Consider the following 18,437-nt stretch of genomic DNA (forward strand, 5'->3'; position numbering starts at 1 on the left):
AATGGGTCCTGTCACCAGCTGCTGACTGATAAGGCATTAAAGAGACATTCTACTGGTTTTCCATGGCAACACAGCCACAGAAGAGAGCACTAAGTTTCTCAACTTGACACAGCTCCACACCACCTCTCCCTGTGTTCCCACAGGTATCCAGAAACCTCCGAACATAGCACTTCAGCAGCAGGGAGCTGTAAATTAAGAGTTTGATGGATAGCTTAGTCCAAAACAGTTAAACATCTCTTAGTTATGTTGTGTATTTCGCCATGGAAAGATTAACAGCATCCAAATACAGCAATTTGTTAATGAATGTTTTTCAATGTAGAAACATACTGTTCCAGAAATACAATTCTTTAGCTGAAACAGAATGCAATGTCAGTAATTTGTCAATTAATATGATCTCATTTTGAATGTAAAACAGATTTTTTAAAACAGCTATGTGGTTGTGTTACACAGATATATAGTCCTTTAAGGGCTGTTGAATGTTGTGGGGGAAAACAATGAGTCTGTGTGTTTGAAACTCTGATTTTTAAAATGTTTTAAATGTTCATCCGGATTGATTCGCTCTCTTAGTTCCCTCACACAGCTTGTCAGTGCAATCACTGTATTCTCCTGGGCAGCAATTAGTGGTGGAAGTGAGTCAAACTCAACAGCAGAGGACACTTGTATGTTCTATTGGTCATCACGGTCATCATCATCATCATGTCTACGACCTCACTCTTTAAGGACAGGGCTCGTATTTATAAAGTGTCTCAGAGTAAAGGTGCTGAACTAGGATATGTTCCCTCCTGCCCATATAGTCTTATTCATTATGATCCTAGATCAGCACAGTTATCCAAACTGTCGGTAATTGGGGGTACGATTGAAATGCAATATGAATTTCACTGATTACTGGATCGCTTAGCCCATACTGAAAAGGAACGATACTGCATGATGCACACTAGCTCATGAATACTGAAGAACTACATTCATTCGTAGATTTGAGAGGATTAGATCTAATGGAGGCTAGCCATATCAGAGCTAGGAATTGGCCTTGCCTACATATACCATTGGGAAAAAGTTATTCCTTGCTGTCATCACAAGAGTCATACACACTGCATCTATAAGGTTGCGTGTACAGTCGTGGCCAAAAGTTTTGAGAATGACACAAATATTAATTTCCACAAAGTTTGTCAGATGTTACTATGGAATACTGAAGTATAAGTACAAACATTTCATACGTGTCAAAGGCTTTTATTGACAATTACATGAAGTTGATGCAAAGAGTCAATATTTGCGGTGTTGACCCTTCTTTTTCAAGACCTCTGCAAATCCACCCTGGCATGCTGTCAATTAACTTCTGGGCCACATCCTGACTGATGGCAGCTCATTCTTGCATAATCAATGCTTGGAGTTTGTCAGAATTTGTGGGTTTGTGTTTGTCCACCGGCCTCTTGAGGATTGACCACAAGTTCTCAATGGGATTAAGGTCTGGGGAGTTTCCTGGCCATGGACCCAAAATATTGATGTTTTGTTCCCCGAGCTCCTTACTTATCACGTTTGCCTTATGGCAAGGTGCTCCATCATGCTGGAAAAGGCATTGTTTGTCACCAAACTGTTTCTAGATGGTTGGGAGAAGTTGCTCTTGGAGGATGTGTTGGTACCATTCTTTATTCATGGCTGTGTTCTTAGGCAAAATTGTAAGTGAGCCCACTCCCTTGGCTGAGAAGCAACCCCACACATGAATGGTCTCAGGATGCTTTACTGTTGGCATGACACAGGACTGATGGTAGCACTCAACTTGTCTTCTCCGGACAAGCTTTTTTACAGATGCCCCAAACAATCGGAAAGGGGATTCATCAGAGAAAAGGACTTTACCCTGGTCGTCAACAGTCTAATCGCTGTACCTTTTTCAGAATATCTGTCACGCCCTGGCCTTAGTTATCTTTGTTTTCTTTATTATTTTGGTTAGGTCAGGGTGTGACATGGGGGATTTATGTGTTTTGTTGGGTCTATGGGTTTTTGTATGTCTATGGGGCTGTTTCCTTTCTAGGTAATTTATAGGTCTATGGTTGCCTAGATTGGTTCTCAATTAGAGGCAGCTGTCTACCATTGTCTCTGATTGGGAACCATATTTAGGCAGCCATATTCTGTGGGTACTTTGTGGGTGATTGTCTTCTGTCATTGTTTCGGTTTTCACATTTGTTGTTTTGTATTTTGTAGTGTTCTCGGTTATCGTCTATATTAAACATGTTGAACACTAACCACGCTGCATTTTGGTCCTCCTCTCCTTCAGCGGAAGAAAACCGTTACAATATCAGTCTATCCCTGATGTTTTTCCTTCTTTGCTGCCCTTCTTGACACCAGGCCATCCTCAAAAAACCTTCACTTCAATGTGCATGCAGATGCACTCACACCTGCCTGCTGCCATTCCTGAGCAAGCTCTGTACTGGTGGTGCCCTGATCCCACAGCTGAGTCAACTTTAGGAGACAGTCCTGGCGCTTGCTGGACTTTCTTAGGCGCCCTGAAGCCTTCTTCACAACAATTGAACCGCTCTCCATGAAGTTCTTGATGATCCGATAAATGGTTGATTTAGGTGCAATCTTATCCTTGGCTGTGAAGCCCTTTTTGTACAAAACAATGATGACGGGACCCGTTTCCTTGCAGGTAATTATGGTTGACCAAGGAAGAACAATGATTCCAAGCACCACACTCCTTTTGAAGCTTCCAGTCTGTTATTCGAACTCAATCAGCATGACAGAGTGATCTCCAGACTTGTCCTCGTCAACACTCACACCTGTGTTAACGAGAGAATCACTGACATGATGTCAGCTGGTCCTTTTGTGGCAATGCTGAAATGCAGTGGACATGTTTTTTGGTGATTCAGTTAATTTGCATGTCAAAGAGGGACTTTGCAATTAATTGCAATTCATCATGCGGTCTCTCCTTCACTGCAGCCGAGTTGAGTAAGACATTTAAACGTGTTAACCCTCGCAAGGCTGCAGGCCCAGACGGCATCCCCAGCCGCGCCCTCAGAGCATGCGCAGACCAGCTGGCCGGTGTGTTTACGGACATATTCAATCAATCCCTATACCAGTCTGCTGTTCCCACATGCTTCAAGAGGGCCACCATTGTTCCTGTTCCCAAGAAAGCTAAGGTAACTGAGCTAAACGACTACCGCCCCGTAGCACTCACTTCCGTCATCATGAAGTGCTTTGAGAGACTAGTCAAGGACCATATCACCTCCACCCTACCTGACACCCTAGACCCACTCCAATTTGCTTACCGCCCAAATAGGTCCACAGACGATGCAATCTCAACCACACTGCACACTGCCCTAACCCACCTGGACAAGAGGAATACCTATGTGAGAATGCTGTTCATCGACTACAGCTCGGCATTCAATACCATAGTACCCTCCAAGCTCGTCATCAAGCTCGAGACCCTGGGTCTCGACCCCGCCCTGTGCAACTGGGTACTGGACTTCCTGACGGGCCGCCCACAGGTGGTGAGGGTAGGCAACAACATCTCCTCCCCGCTGATCCTCAACACGGGGCCCCACAAGGGTGCGTTCTGAGCCCTCTCCTGTACTCCCTGTTCACCCACGACTGCGTGGCCATGCACGCCTCAACTCAATCATCAAGTTTGCGGACGACACAACAGTGGTAGGCTTGATTACCAACAACGACGAGACGGCCTACAGGGAGGAGGTGAGGGCCCTCGGAGTGTGGTGTCAGGAAAATAACCTCACACTCAACGTCAACAAAACTAAGGAGATGATTGTGGACTTCAGGAAACAGCAGAGGGAACACCCCCTATCCACATCGATGGATCAGTAGTGGAGAGGGTAGCAAGTTTTAAGTTCCTCGGCATACACATCACAGACAAACTGAATTGGTCCACTCACACTGACAGCGTCGTGAAGAAGGCGCAGCAGCGCCTCTTCAACCTCAGGAGGCTGAAGAAATTCGGCTTGTCACCAAAAGCACTCACAAACTTCTACAGATGCACAATCGAGAGCATCCTGGCGGGCTGTATCACCGCCTGGTACGGCAACTGCTCCGCCCTCAACCGTAAGGCTCTCCAGAGGGTAGTGAGGTCTGCACAACGCATCACCGGGGGCAAACTACCTGCCCTCCAGGACACCTACACCACCCGATGTTACAGGAAGGCCATAAAGATCATCAAGGACATCAACCACCCGAACCACTGCCTGTTCACCCCGCTATCATCCAGAAGGCGAGGTCAGTACAGGTGCATCAAAGCTGGGACCGAGAGACTGAAAAACAGCTTCTATCTCAAGGCCATCAGACTGTTAAACAGCAATCACTAACATTGAGTGGCTGCTGCCAACACACTGTCATTGACACTGACCCAACTCCAGCCACTTTAATAATGGGAATTGATGGGAAATGATGTAAATATATCACTAGCCACTTTAAACAATGCTACCTTATATAATGTTACTTACCCTACATTATTCATCTCATATGCATATGTATATACTGTACTCTAGATCATCGACTGCATTCTTATGTCACTAGCCACTTTAACTACGCCACTTTGTTTACTTTGTCTACATACTCATCTCATATGTATATACTGTACTCGATACCATCTACTGTATGCTGCTCTGTACCATCACTCATTCATATATCCTTATGTACATATTCCTTATCCCCTTACACTGTGTATAAGACAGTAGTTTTGGAATTGTTAGTTAGATTACTTGTTGGTTATCACTGCATTGTCGGAACTAGAAGCACAAGCATTTCGCTACACTCGCATTAACATCTGCTAACCATGTGTATGTGACAAATAAAATTTGATTTGATTTGATTTGATCTGATCACTCTTGATAACATTCTGGAGTATATGCAAATTGCCATCCTACAAACTGAGGCAGCAGACTGAAAATTAATATTTGTCATTTTCAAACTTTTTGGCCACGACTGTACACAGGCAACCTAATTCTGATCTTTTTCCACTAACTGGTCTTTTGACCAAACAGATCAGCTCTTTTTCCAATGATTAGACAACAAATCAGAATTAATCTGTTTGTGTAAAAGCAGCCTTTGAAAAGGATTCCAAGTGCACATCCAGTCTCCGACTTAATAACAGTCTGGTCGACAGAGACTTGCTGTGTGTCTTCTCTCTATTGTGACAGTGTGTCTCATACATGAGCAGAAGAGGGCCCCTTATACTCTCTGTTTTATATTTACAGCAAGTGTTTCCCTTGATTTAGGAGCCGTTGGAAGATGAGAGGGAGAGGTGCTTTAACCCAGGGAACAGAGGGCAGAGCAAGACAGAGTCTCAGAGTGTGTGTCTCATGCCTCCAGGCTTTGATGGCTTACTACAGAGGAGTTTAAATACGGGGTCCACGGGAGAGTTCCACTCAGGGAGCGGTCCTAAGACCCTCCCCCTGCCCCCGAAGCAGGCAAAAAAAATGTAGTGGCCCCCTTCTTGACTGTGGAGAGAGAAATTCACGTTTTAAAATTAATTTCCTGCAATTATACTTATTTTGCCATGGGGCAGAGAGACATTTTTGTAGATATACAGCAAGTTTTCTGAAATTCTACTCATTTTGACACGGGGCGAAGAGAACATTTAGCAATTTTATAACAAATGTCATGCAATTCTACTCATTTTGCCATGGGGCAGATACTTTTTTTGCAGTTTTAAAGCTAATTTCCTGCAATTCTATACATTTTGCCATGGGGTGGTGAGACATTTTTTCAGTTTTAAAGCAAATTTCCTGCAATTCTACACATTTTGCCATGACGTATGCCATGCTAATGACATCTGAGTGAGAGTGAATAACAAAATCAATGGGGGCCCCCTGTAGGTCAGGGCCCCTGGGCATTCGGTCGGTATTCGGCCATGATTGCAAGTTTAGATAATTAGCTAGATTAACTTAACAATCAATAACATTTTAGCTGACATGGATAATTGAGTGACTCTTAGTGACTGGAAAAACTCCAGAAAAACTGCTGATGCAAAACCAAATTTCAAACTTACACCTTGTGTATTCTATTATTTTAACTCTCAACAGTAAGTAAAATGTTTTATAAAGTAAACGGCCGGAGGCCCTAAGTGTCCGCTTATATCACTTATTCCTCCAATTACGGCCTACCCCAGCCAAACTCTAACGCAGACGACGCTGGGCCAATTGTATGCCGCACTACGGGACTCCCAATCGCGGCCGGCTGTGACACAGTCTGGAATCGGACCAAGGTCTGTAGTAACGCTTCCAGCACTGAGATTGAAATGAATACTCAGGGAGAAAAAGGTGTAGATTCACACGCAGAGCGCGGCAGGTGTTTATTTCGCCTTCGCAGAAGGCAGGAGCTGTGGTCACAGGCAGGCAATGGTCACACACAGGTAGGCAAACAGGCAGGTAAATCAAAACTAGGGCTGAAGGCTATAACTGGTTCTCACAAATGAGCTGGGTAAAGGCTTAGTAGAGTCAAAACTAACAATACCTCACAAAGGCACAAACATAATGAGCTGAACTAAATAAGGATCTGATGAAACCAGGTGAGTAACTAACACAGGTAAAATCAATGAACAAAAATGAAAGTCAGGACTGTGTTCAAGAACACAAAGAAACAGGGTTATGTGGCGCTGTGGTTAAGGGCGCTGTACTGCAGCGCCAGCTGTGCCATCAGAGACTCTGGGTTCGCGCCCAGGCTCTGTCGTAACAGGCCGCGACCGGGAGGTCCGTGGGGCCACGCACAATTGGCCTAGCGTCGTCTGGGTTAGGGAGGGCTTGGCCGGTAGGGATGTCCTTGTCTCATCGCGCACCGGCGACTCCTGTGGCTGGCCGGGCGCAGTGCGCGCTAAACGGTGTTTCCTCCGACACATTGGTGCGGCTGGCTTCCGGGTTGGATGCGCGCTGTGTTAAGAAGCAGTGCGGCTTGGTTTCGTCTCTCCCGAGCCCGTACGGGAGTTGTAGCGATGAGACAAGATAGTAGCTACTAAAACAATTGGATACCACAAAACTGGGGAGAAAAAGGGGTAAAAAGAAAAAAAAAGAAACAGAGTTATGTTCAAGAACACAACGAAACAGAACACAAGATTGATGAAGAAAATAAATACAGAACCTTAAAGAGATGCAGTGCGTTAGATCGCTGCGCCACTCGGGAGCCCCTACAACAATAATAGATGTAATTGTCCATTTTTGTAATCTGCCAAAGTGGAAGACATTTAAAAAAAATATATATATATATATATATATATATATATATGAAAAAGAAAACACTAATACATCTTGATTAGATAAGTATTCAACCCCCTGAGACAATACATTTTAGAATCACCTTTGCCAGCGATTACAGCTGTGATTCTTTCTGGGTAAGTCTCTTAGAGCTATCCACCTGGATTGTACAACATTTTCCCTCTTATTATTTTCAAAATTCTTCAAACTCTGTCAAATTGGTTGTTGCTCATTGCTGGACAACCATTTTCAGGTCTTGCAATAGATTTTCAAGCAGATTTCAGTCAAAACTATAACTCGGCCACTCAGGAACATTCACTGTCTTCTTGGTAAGCAACTCCAGTGGAGATTTGGCCTTGTGTTTTAGGTTATTGCTGAAAGGGAAATTAATCTCCCAGTGTCTGTCTGGTGGAAAACAGACTGAACCAGTTCTTCCTCAAGGATTTTGCCTGTGCTTAGCTCCATTCCATTTACTTTTTATCCTGAAAAACTCCCCCGTCCTTAACGATTACATGCATACCCATATTATGCAGCCAACGCCGTGCTCTAAAATGTGAAGAATGCTACTCGGTAATGTGTTGTATTGGATTTGCCCCAAACATAACATTTTGCATTCAGGGCAAAAAGTGAATTGCTTTGCCACACTCTTTGCAGTATTACTTTAGTGCCTTGTTGGAAACAGGATGCATGTTTTGGAATATTTTGATTCTGTACAAGCTTCCTTCTTTTCACTCTGTCAATTAGGTTAGTATAGTGGAGTAACTACAATGCTGTTGATCCAACCTCAGTTTTCTCCTATCACAGCCATTCAACTATGTAACTGTTTTAAAGTCACCATTGGCCTCATGGTGAAATCCCTGAGTGGTTTCCTTCCTCTCCGGCAACTGAGTTAGGAAGGAAGCCTGCATCTGTGTAGTGATTGGGTGTAATGATACACCATCCAAAGGGATATTGCATGTCTGCTTTTCATTCTCTTTTTGCCCATCTACCAATAGGTGCCCTTCTTTGTGAGAGATTGGAAAACCTCCCTGGTCTTTGTTGTTCAATCTGTGTTTGAAATCCACTGCTCGACTGAGGAACCTTACAGATAATTGTATGTGTGGTGTACAGAGATGACGCAGTCATTAAAATAATATGTTAAACACTATTATTGCAGACAGTGAGTCCATGCAACTTATTATGTGACTTGTTAATAAAACGTGTACTCCTTACCTTATTTTAGGCTTGCCATAATAAAGTGGTTGAATACTTATTGACTCAAGACATTCCATCACTTGATTTTTTTATGATTTTAATTCCACTTTGACAATATGGGGTATTATGTGTAGGCCAGTGACAAAACATTTCAATTTAAACCATTTAAATTCAGGCTGTAACAACAAAATGTGGAAAAAGTCAAGGGGTGTGAATACTTTCAGAAGGCACTGTATAGTGTCAGAGAGAGAACTTACTTTTTACTTGTCTGAACGGCATTGTACATGCTGCAACAAGAAGCTGAATGGCAGGTATTGTTACAATGATAAGATGATCAGAAATATCAAAACATGTTATAACAACATCTATCGTAATGTGTCCTTTATTGTTCATATCTCCAGTGTATTATTTCTGCAATGATCATTGATTTTCTGTTCTTATTGCACCACCTAGCGGCCACACTGGGAACACATAGCATGTTTGTTTTTTTGAGTACTTCCCATACTTCTCTTCCCTCTTACATATGCGGTGTATTAACTAAGAACCAAATGGAAGCAAACAGGCCATAACAGGGAGGGACTAACCTAAATTTGTCCAAAAAGAATAACTTGTTTTTAGTTGCAACACAGTTTGTGTGGACTAATACATAATCAGTGTTGCTCTCATTTAGAGTGTGAGTCTGGAGGGGGGATGGCAGGGGGTGGGGAGAGGGGTTAGTTGTTTTTTAAGAGCAGTCATTCTGTTTCTATGATTTCGGTCCTTTTATAAAGCCTTTGGTTTATTGAACAATTCTGAGCAGCACTGTAGGAAGGACAATCAAGGTACTGTTACTGAATACCCTTGTTTTCTATTGCACTATATTTTGAAATCTATTGAAACCATATACATATGCTTGAAATATGTGAACTCGTCATTGGTAATAGCAAATTTGACAGCCATACAATTTGCAGTACAGAAAAGAGCAACAATGAAATGTAGCTATGTTCTTCGGCCACCCACCATAATAAATAAAACAACGGAGCTTATTTATCTATGTCTAAGAAAGCTGAGGATACACACACACACACACACTCAGTGCTTTTGTTCATGCTGGGATCCTGAGTGCTGTGGTTAAGAGCAGGCAGGCAACTGAGCCCAGTTTTGCAGTCTTGTGCATTCTCAAGGACGTGCCTGGAGTGGACAAATCATGCTCATTGGGTGGGAGAGGGACTCAGCGCTTTACCCAAGATGAAGGGGGAGAGGAGGAAGACTTCCTTGAAAGAAGAAACAGCTATTCCTTCACTATTTTCACTCTTCGGCCTACTCCTTTTTTTCCAGGCAGGTAAGTGTATTATTGTATTACGAGAAGAGGCTTTCAAACTTTACGACTTGCTTTTTTGGGAAACACAATGTGGAAAAGAACTAGTGGCTGAGTCAGGAAATAAGTTTAAAGTCAGAGTAGTTTGAATGAATAGATATGTGACTATATTGGCAAATATGTTTATCACATAGTAGTCAGGTAATAGTGTAGATATTTGAGATTTACATAGCTTTCTTATTTCAATTCACAGGTTGTTTCACATTTGTTTTGTTATACAGAATTTGGCTGTAACCATTATTCCGTTATGTACTTGATCAATTAATGAAATACTATGTTAAAGTAGGCTAAGTGCTATACAACATATTTCATTGGCCCAGGCAGTGAGAATGGTTTTGTTCTGGTGTACCCTCTGTGTAGATTAGCTCCAAGCCACAGGTCTATTGAGCCATACAGCTGTAGTAAAAGGAACCCGGGTGAGCTGTTATTGGAGGTATAGGTTAACAATTATTATATTACGAGAAGAGGCTTTGGGGGTCTTGGAGTTGGAGCCCAAGCAGCAGTGGAGGTGGTGGTGGTGTCTCTGCATTAGGAGCCTGGCTCAGCCTGCTTCTGCTGTGTGGCTGTCTGTTGTGTCATTGTGACCATCCACTATTAGCAGAATCACTGAACCCTTGTGTCTCCTGCTTCTACAATCACAAAGAGCATGTCTCTCCCAGTGGCTTTTTATACCACGGGAGGGAGGAAATCAGGCCAACAATCCTGGCCTTTGTCTGCCTCTCCCGGCAACCTCCTTCAGGCTGAAAATTGTTGCCACGGCGATCGAGCGATGCCATGCAGACACGCTACAGGGAGCAGAGCTGTGGCCGAGGAGGGTCGGTGCCAGACGCTCTCTCTCTCTCTCTCTATTGCCCCAGCATGGCATGCAACAGCCCATCCATTAGGTACAGTGCCCATCAGTGGCTCTAGCCTATGGCTACATGTGGTCAAGGATGTGGTGACTTATAGGAAACTCCGCTGTGAGTATAATGGCATTACTGTGTGTGGTTTCCAGGGCAAGACTAGACTCTAAGGAAGGATATGCGAGTTATGTTGTAAGCCATCCTCCTGTATGCTGAAGGGGGATCCATTAATGGTGCACAAATCAAAACAGGTGAAATACGTTGGGCTTGTTTGGAGAGGTCCTTACCCGTTATTGAATTTTCACTGAATGATTGATTGCGGTAATAATGAGGACGTTTGAGGGCGCTGTTTTCACTTGTAGATTTAACTGGATTTTGAGTAGTCTTGATTTGAAAAGTCTACTTCTGGACTCATTTAGGGATTGGAGTGGAAACTTTAGACCCATATCTGACTTTATTTAATACTGTATATCTGTGAATGGCATATAAAGACAAAATACAAAACATCAGAAAGTTCCAGACTCGTTATTAGGACCTTATACTAGAGTAGATCACTCTGCTTAGAGTAATGAACCACTTACACGTGATCACTATATCCTGCACTGTATAGTCTGCCACAGTGTTCACTGAACATCTTGTGTTGGACTGTGTCCATGCAGTCAGAGTGGCCGGCGTCAACATCACCAGTCAGGCTCATCTGGTCCGAGGCACGTTGGGTGGAGAGGCCCTCCTCTCCGTCAGCTACACCAGCACTAGCTCTGACCAACCGGTCATCAAGTGGCAGCTGAAGAGGGACAAGCAGCAGCCCATCACCGTAGTCCAGTCCATAGGCACCAGCATCATCGGGAATCTGCGGCCCGAGTACAGGGACCGCATCATGGTGTTTGAGAACGGCACCTTGCTCCTCCACAACCTGCAGCTGTCTGACGAGGGGGCCTATGAAGTGGAGATCTCCATCACAGACGATCCCTTCACTGCGGAGCGCAACATCAACCTCACCGTAGATGGTAGGAAAGTTTCCTCTGTAGCTCATTTGGTAGAGCATGGCGCTTGCAACGCCAGGATAGTGGGTTATAGATTCCCAGGATCACCCATACACACAGTATGTAAAAGATTTAGGCACGCGTAAGTCGCTTTGGATAAAAGTTTCTGCTAAATGGCATATTTAGTTTATTTCAATAATTGAGATTGTGTTTACAATACTGCTCAGGCTGACATCAAATAAACAGTCCAACTATTGGCCTTAGTGAATTTACATCACATGATGCTATCCCAGACTGAGGTGCAAGGCTAAAAAGTGTGTCCATACTTTAAACAAAGTATATCTTATATCTTAGTATATCTTATACCTTTATAAGTTATTTCGAAGGCCTACTTTTTAAAGAGTAGGTAGCTTGTTATTTCTTCACAAAAATGTACTGGTATAAGCAAATGCCATACTATATAAACAGTGGATTACCGGTTATGTCTCCTGTAGATCATCTATTTGACATGCTGTTGTGTATTGTCCCCACAGTACCTGTGTCCAGACCCTTCGTCCAAATGATAGCCTCCTCGGTGCTGGAGTTGAGTGAACTCTTCACCTTACACTGTTCCCACGGCGATGGCACCAAGCCCACCTATGGCTGGCTGAAAGGGGGAAAGGTGCTGACCAATGACTCACGCTTGCTCCTGTCACATGACATGAAGTATCTGACCATCGCCCGGGTGCTGATGTCAGACGATGACTTCTACAGCTGTACAGTGGAGAACCCAATAAGCAGCATGAGGAGTGTACCCGTCAAGCTCACCGTCTACAGTAAGTAGAACCACAGATGTAGTACTTGCTCCTTAGCAAGCATATTTATATTGATTGCTTCAGCATGTACCTGTCAGAGAAAGGTTGAGATACAAGTTAATTCTGAAGAAACTAAATTGACCAACCGACCGACCGGACCAGACCAGTGAAAAGCAAGTTATTTATGATGTCCAGGAGCTGAGGTCTTGCCCCAGTGGAGCACACTAATCCTTACTTCATTATTGGCCTTACAGGGAAAAGGCATGTGTACCAAATGGTACCCTATTCCATTTGTAGTGCACTACTTTTGACCATGATCCAAAGTAGTGCACTATATAGGGAATATGGTGCCATTTGGGATGTTATCGTAGTGTGACGAAATATCAGCTAGCCCAGTGAGGGTCCTATATTCTCTCCATACATACAGCCCTGTACAAAGCCTCAAAGCAGCCACTTTCACACGCAGACTTGGCTGGCACAGCTAGTGCTGAAAATCCTTAGCTTGGTTCCAGATCTGTTTGTGCTGTCTAGTCCAGTACCAGGCTAGGAGAACCTAGCATTTTAACTCATTCTGCAATGCTTCCATTTTATTTGATGTTATTTGGGCCTCCACTAACAGTTCTAAAGTGGAGTGCGTAAAGAGAGCCCTATAGTAGAGAAAGAGGAGAGTGTAGCTAATTTCCAGAGCCTAGAGGTGACATCTTTGTCTAGTCTGAGAGGACTCTTCGCTTGGACAGTGGTGAAGTGCTTGCAGTGTTTGAGAAAGGACTACTCTGTTGACCATAGGATTCCTTCCTTTGCTAGGACGGAGTTCCCTGTATATCATCCTCACCACCGGGGGCATTTTCCTCCTCATCACCCTGGTGACAGTGTGCGCCTGCTGGAAGCCATCCAGAAAGTAAGAGCTCCACATTGTGCCTCCATCTCCCTATTTGCTTTGATATGTTTCGGGAACCAGAACTAAGCACTAGGCAAGGAGCAGGCGGCTAGAATCTTAATGCCCTGGCCCTGCTCTCTACTCTGCGTCCAATGTTACACTAAGGTTCTGACACTGCTTGTATCGTCTGGGATGGATTCTATCGCTCTTGTCTACAATGCAATGATAACGGTGTCTCACTAGCCTGGTGCCAGAGCTGTTTGTGCTGTATAGCCTACTCCTATAGTCATTGTCAATGGCTAGATTTACACTGTATGGAGTAATTTTAAAAACAATTGGGCTTACATGTTCTTGAAGGAAACAGAAACTGAATGTAAATGGGCACTACACAAGTATACATGCGAAACGCTCATCTCCTATTTGTCTCTCGTTGGGGTTAAGGAAGAAGCGGCGGGCTGCCATGGCAGCCGCGTTGCAGAGATCTCCGGTATATGTAGAGCGGAGTGACGTCAGGAGTGACGTCAGTCACGAGGGTAAGGGGAGAGAGGGACGTGAGCTTTTGGCAGTCAGGTGCTTTTTGAATGTGTGGTTTTCTTTGTTCCCCACGCTAATTATTTAGTTAATTTATTCATTCTTCCTATTTCAGATATTTGAACGCAAACCTTTTTAGATGGACAGATTTCATGGCAAAGTTATAGTCAGTACACATTTTTTTGCAGAGTAGTCCTACACTCAGTTTGTGCAGTTGTTTCACACATTTTTTCATTTGCAGTTGATGTGGTGCCAACAACAATAGCCCATGGAACACCTGGCCGTAGGAGCCCAATGGCTCTTTACGTTCTCAATGAAGATGTAAGTCACAGATTTTTCAATTTACAAAGACTTGATTATTTTAAAGAATGTTGCTAGTTTTCCCGTCTTTTCTGCTTAAATATATTGTTGTTGTTCCAGGACAGTCTCAAAAGTGAGGACGAGTATTCAGCCAACTCCATCAGCCTCTCAGTCCTCGCCCCGCCCGGTTACCCCAGCCCCCTCCCACTGTCCTCCCACTCACCCGAGTCACCCACCCGGCCTGTCCGAAAATATCCCCATACCCCTGTGCCCTCGCCCCCTACCACCCCACTCAGGCCCCCTGGCCAGCCACCTGTCATGCCCTCAACTCCACCGCCTGGTTCACCTCCACATGTCCAGAGCTCTGGGCATAAACTTTGCCCTCCTGTGGGCATCCCCTCCAATCGACAGACAGAGGAGCCCCGGCCACCCCAGAGGCCGACGACCAGGATTAATGTCTGAATGACCACCCCCACTCACCTGACACTGCTTCACCTGTAGAATTCATCCACATCTATCCATGGACATGTGTGCATTATCTTGTCTGTTTAGTTGAGTTTTGGTGTAAAGATATTTGTTACACCAGGATCAACTGCTCTGATCATGGTTTTCCTATACCCCTGGATACGTTGTTCATTTTCCCCACCAAGGTTTAAAAACATGAAACATCGTTCATACTGCACAACGCCGCTGTGAGATTGTTTCAGGTGTGAATCAACTTGGATCAATGACCTCCATGTAGCCTGACTCTAGATCACTTTGTGCTTTAGCCAACTCCTCTCTGCTGTGGTGACGATGATAGTCAGAACACATACAGATCTGGGACCAGGCTAACCCCCGTGGCTATTCTGATGAACTCATGTAACATCTTCACACACCTTTCTAGTACAGTATCCACCAATCATTTTTGGGGGGCAAGCAATGTATGGCAGTTGCCACATGGTAAGGAGCAAGGGTGATGTAAGTGGACACAGTCAATTTACACTGGGATCTGGATATGTTATTACTTGAAAGTTAAGGTAATGATAATGCGTGGAGTGCAATTTGTTTGATTTGCTACTTCCAGTAGAGGTAATGGGGAAGGGGGTTGCAAAGAAACAGCCATCCTAAGCCTTGGACTCATTATGTACATATGTCAATAGTGTATGTGATGTTCTTAGAATTGTTTTGGGGACCTTTTACCTCCAAATATTTTTTTTAAATAACATTTCATCCTAAAACCGTCTTTCTAGTCCATGTTTCAAAATGAAGTATGCCATTTTATAACCTCAAAAATCAAACAATAAATGCTATGTTGGAAAATACCATAAAATAGTTTTACTTTTACCTGTTCAACACCATAAAAACTGTTATTTATTTTCAATACTAGCTGCTTGCCAGTCTGCAAGTCCTTCATGTGTCCAGTAGGTGATGCCCAAGGTCAGTTTTCTGTCTTGCAACAAGCGGAAGGTTTGATTTTATTAGGATCTCTTTCAGCCAACAAAGGGCTATTTTTCCAAATGTCCTTAAGAAATGTAAAAAAAATAACAAAATGTTGAAAAACTACAACATCTAAGAAAAAACACAATACACACAAACACAGTTACAAATCCCTAATACATTTTACAAGATACAACCCACCCCCCCAGCCACCCACATACCTTCTATAGATGAGATAGCTTGAATGTATGCTCTCTCAAATGCATTTAGCTGTAGTATATCTAAGCAGTAGGGAATTTCACACACAGAACACAGTGATTACCGTAGTAACCTATGTTGTTTTTGCCAACTATCCCATTCAAATTTGCATTTGATTTCATAGTCTGTAACACAGCCTTGGGCCAGAGTAAAAATTGTTCATGACCGGGATGACGAGGTCTGTGATTATACAGAGGGCCTACCCTACCGGTATATCTCTAATCATAGACCAGCACTCTTGACTGTTACGGGGTGGATACTTCTAATCAAACTGATGAGACCCCTGGGTCAATCACTGGGTTTAAAATGGAGACCTGCACTCCAACACTAAAAGGCTACAGAACACTAACTGGTAGATTGAGTTTGAATAGTGGTCTAAAGTGCTTTCAGAGGTTGAGATGAAGGTTGAGGCCCCAGCTGAAAAGACCTACAGGTGGAGCATGCTAACCTCAGGGCCGGCTTCCAGGCATAAGCGACATAAGATATTATTTTAGGAACTCAGTCTGGGTCTCAACTTACTGTTGAGAGTTATAATAGTAGAATACACAAGATGTAAGTTTGAAATTTGGTTGTGAACGAGCAGTCTCGTTGTTTTGTCAGTCACTGACAGTCACTTAATTAGCCTCAGTTAGTCTAGCCAGGTATCTAAACTTGTGGTAGTCATGGCCGAATATCAACCGGGCATGCAGGGCGCCCCCATTAATTTCAATTATTCACTCTCCCTCAGATACTGTATCATTAACATGGCCTAAGTCATACCAAAATGTGTAGATTACCGGAAATTAGCTTTAAAACTGAAAAACGTTTTCTCCAAGCCATGGCAACATTTGTAGAATTGCAGAAAATTAGCTTTAAAACTGAAAAAATGTATCTCTGCCACATGGCAAAATTTGTATAATTGCATGAAATTTCTAATAAAATCGCAAAATATTCTCGCTGCTCCATGGCAAAATGTGTAGAACTGCGGAAGATTTGCTTTAAAACTGCAAAAAATCTCTCTAGCCCATGGCAAAATCAATAGAATTGCATGACATGTTTTTATAAAATTAAAATTTCTCTCCGCCCCATGGCAAAATCGGTCAAATTGCAGGAAATGTACTTTTAAACTTCTTTTTTTTCTCGCTTGGGGGGGGGGGCTGATTTACCTTCAGAACTTCACAGCGCACAATTGCACAGACATGCGGTCAATGGCTCCGTCAAGCCCAGGAACAGACCATTACAACGGTATAAGACATTTGGATGCCTCCACTACATATTTAGTTTGGACCACAAGGCAAATGCAGTACCATAGAGGTGTGTTTCAAGCTCAGAAATAACTTTGGTCTGCTACTTCCATAGAGGCTTCTCGTGTGAAGACCACAGCTTTTATATTGCTCTGTTGGTGGACAAACAGTAGGCCTGACCAGAGCCTTGTAGAAGGCTCTCGACCAGTTCACCTATAGCAAAGGTGTCCAGTAGTCTCCCCAGCACAAGGACCATTAAAGAAGCCCTCCATCTGATTATGCCCCCATTATGCTCTTTACGCTAGTCTCTGATTAGCGACAAAGATTCTGGGCAAATAACAATTCAGTGAAAAATTGTGACTTAAAAGTTAATAGTATTTATGTAATGTCTTTATGCAATGTGTCATTAACTTTAATTGTTAGGTGACTTCGTACCATTGTACATGTGTATTGTTGTTGTTGTTGCCATTGATATTATTGTTGTTTGACAGATGTCCCTCCTCTTTATAGAAATGGCCCTAAGGCAGTAAGATACCCCTGATTTACCTACAGGACAGTATCTGTGCTTGATGTATCCAATAGCTACAGAGGAGGACAAATAGGAAGAATAGGTAAATAAGAGTCTTTCATCCTCCCAGACATGAGGACACAAAACATGAAGGATGTGGAGAAAGGACAGAGAAAGGAGATAAAAGGAGCTTCTGAGCAGTGTTCAATATTTCTGAGCTGTGTTGGGGTCTGAGGGAGAGAGAGAGAGAGAGAAAGAGAGAGAGTAAGTGAGAGAGAGAGAGAAAGAGAGAGTAAGTGAGAGAGAGAGAGAAAGAGTGAGTGAGTGAGTGAGTGAGTGAGTGAGTGAGTGAGTGAGTGAGTGAGTGAGTGAGTGAGTGAGTGAGTGAGTGAGTGAGTGAGTGAGGATAAAGTGTGAGAGTAGGAGATAGAGGGAGAGAGGTGGGGGGAGCAAGAGAGAAAGAGAGGGATGAGGAGAAGGAGATAAAGGGAGAGAGAGCGGGAGCAAGAGAGAGAAAGAGAGAGAGAGAAAGAGAGAGAGAGGTTGGTTGGTGCCCATGTTCCATCCTTATTATCAGGTTAATGGCTTCCTCTCAGATCTCCAGCTGTACATCTTTTATCATGAAAATCGGACTGCACTTTGCACTTTGTCGCCTTTGTTGCGTTGATTCTGCCTCCCTGATTACCCGGAAAGGTGTGACGCTCCTTTCTCTCAAGTTACATAAGCGTTGAAAACGTATCTGGTTTTGATCCTCAGCCCAATTGTTCCTGTTCCATTTGTAAATATAATTTGGCTCCGGCCACACAACGCTTGAGGCTACTGAGCTGGGCTGGCACAATATAACATCGTAAGCAAATACAGAAGAGTGGTTCTGTTTGATTGAGTTGGTTGTTCTGGAACATTGTCTTTGATCTACGGAGCCATCTCTCATCTCCCGTATTAGTCCGAGCTCTCGGTGTGC

The 18,437-nt window shown here is 43.5% G+C and overlaps 1 pseudogene; it reads left to right on the forward strand.

The window, feature by feature from the left end:
• The first annotated feature begins 9,564 nt into the window (after nucleotides 1–9,564).
• On the forward strand, nucleotides 9,565–15,348 carry LOC115142127 (hepatic and glial cell adhesion molecule-like; annotated as a pseudogene).
• The last annotated feature ends 3,089 nt before the right edge of the window (nucleotides 15,349–18,437 follow it).

The sequence above is a fragment of the Oncorhynchus nerka genome, linkage group LG14, assembly GCF_034236695.1.
Source record: "Oncorhynchus nerka isolate Pitt River linkage group LG14, Oner_Uvic_2.0, whole genome shotgun sequence".
In the NCBI taxonomy this organism is placed as follows: Eukaryota; Metazoa; Chordata; class Actinopteri; order Salmoniformes; family Salmonidae; genus Oncorhynchus; species Oncorhynchus nerka.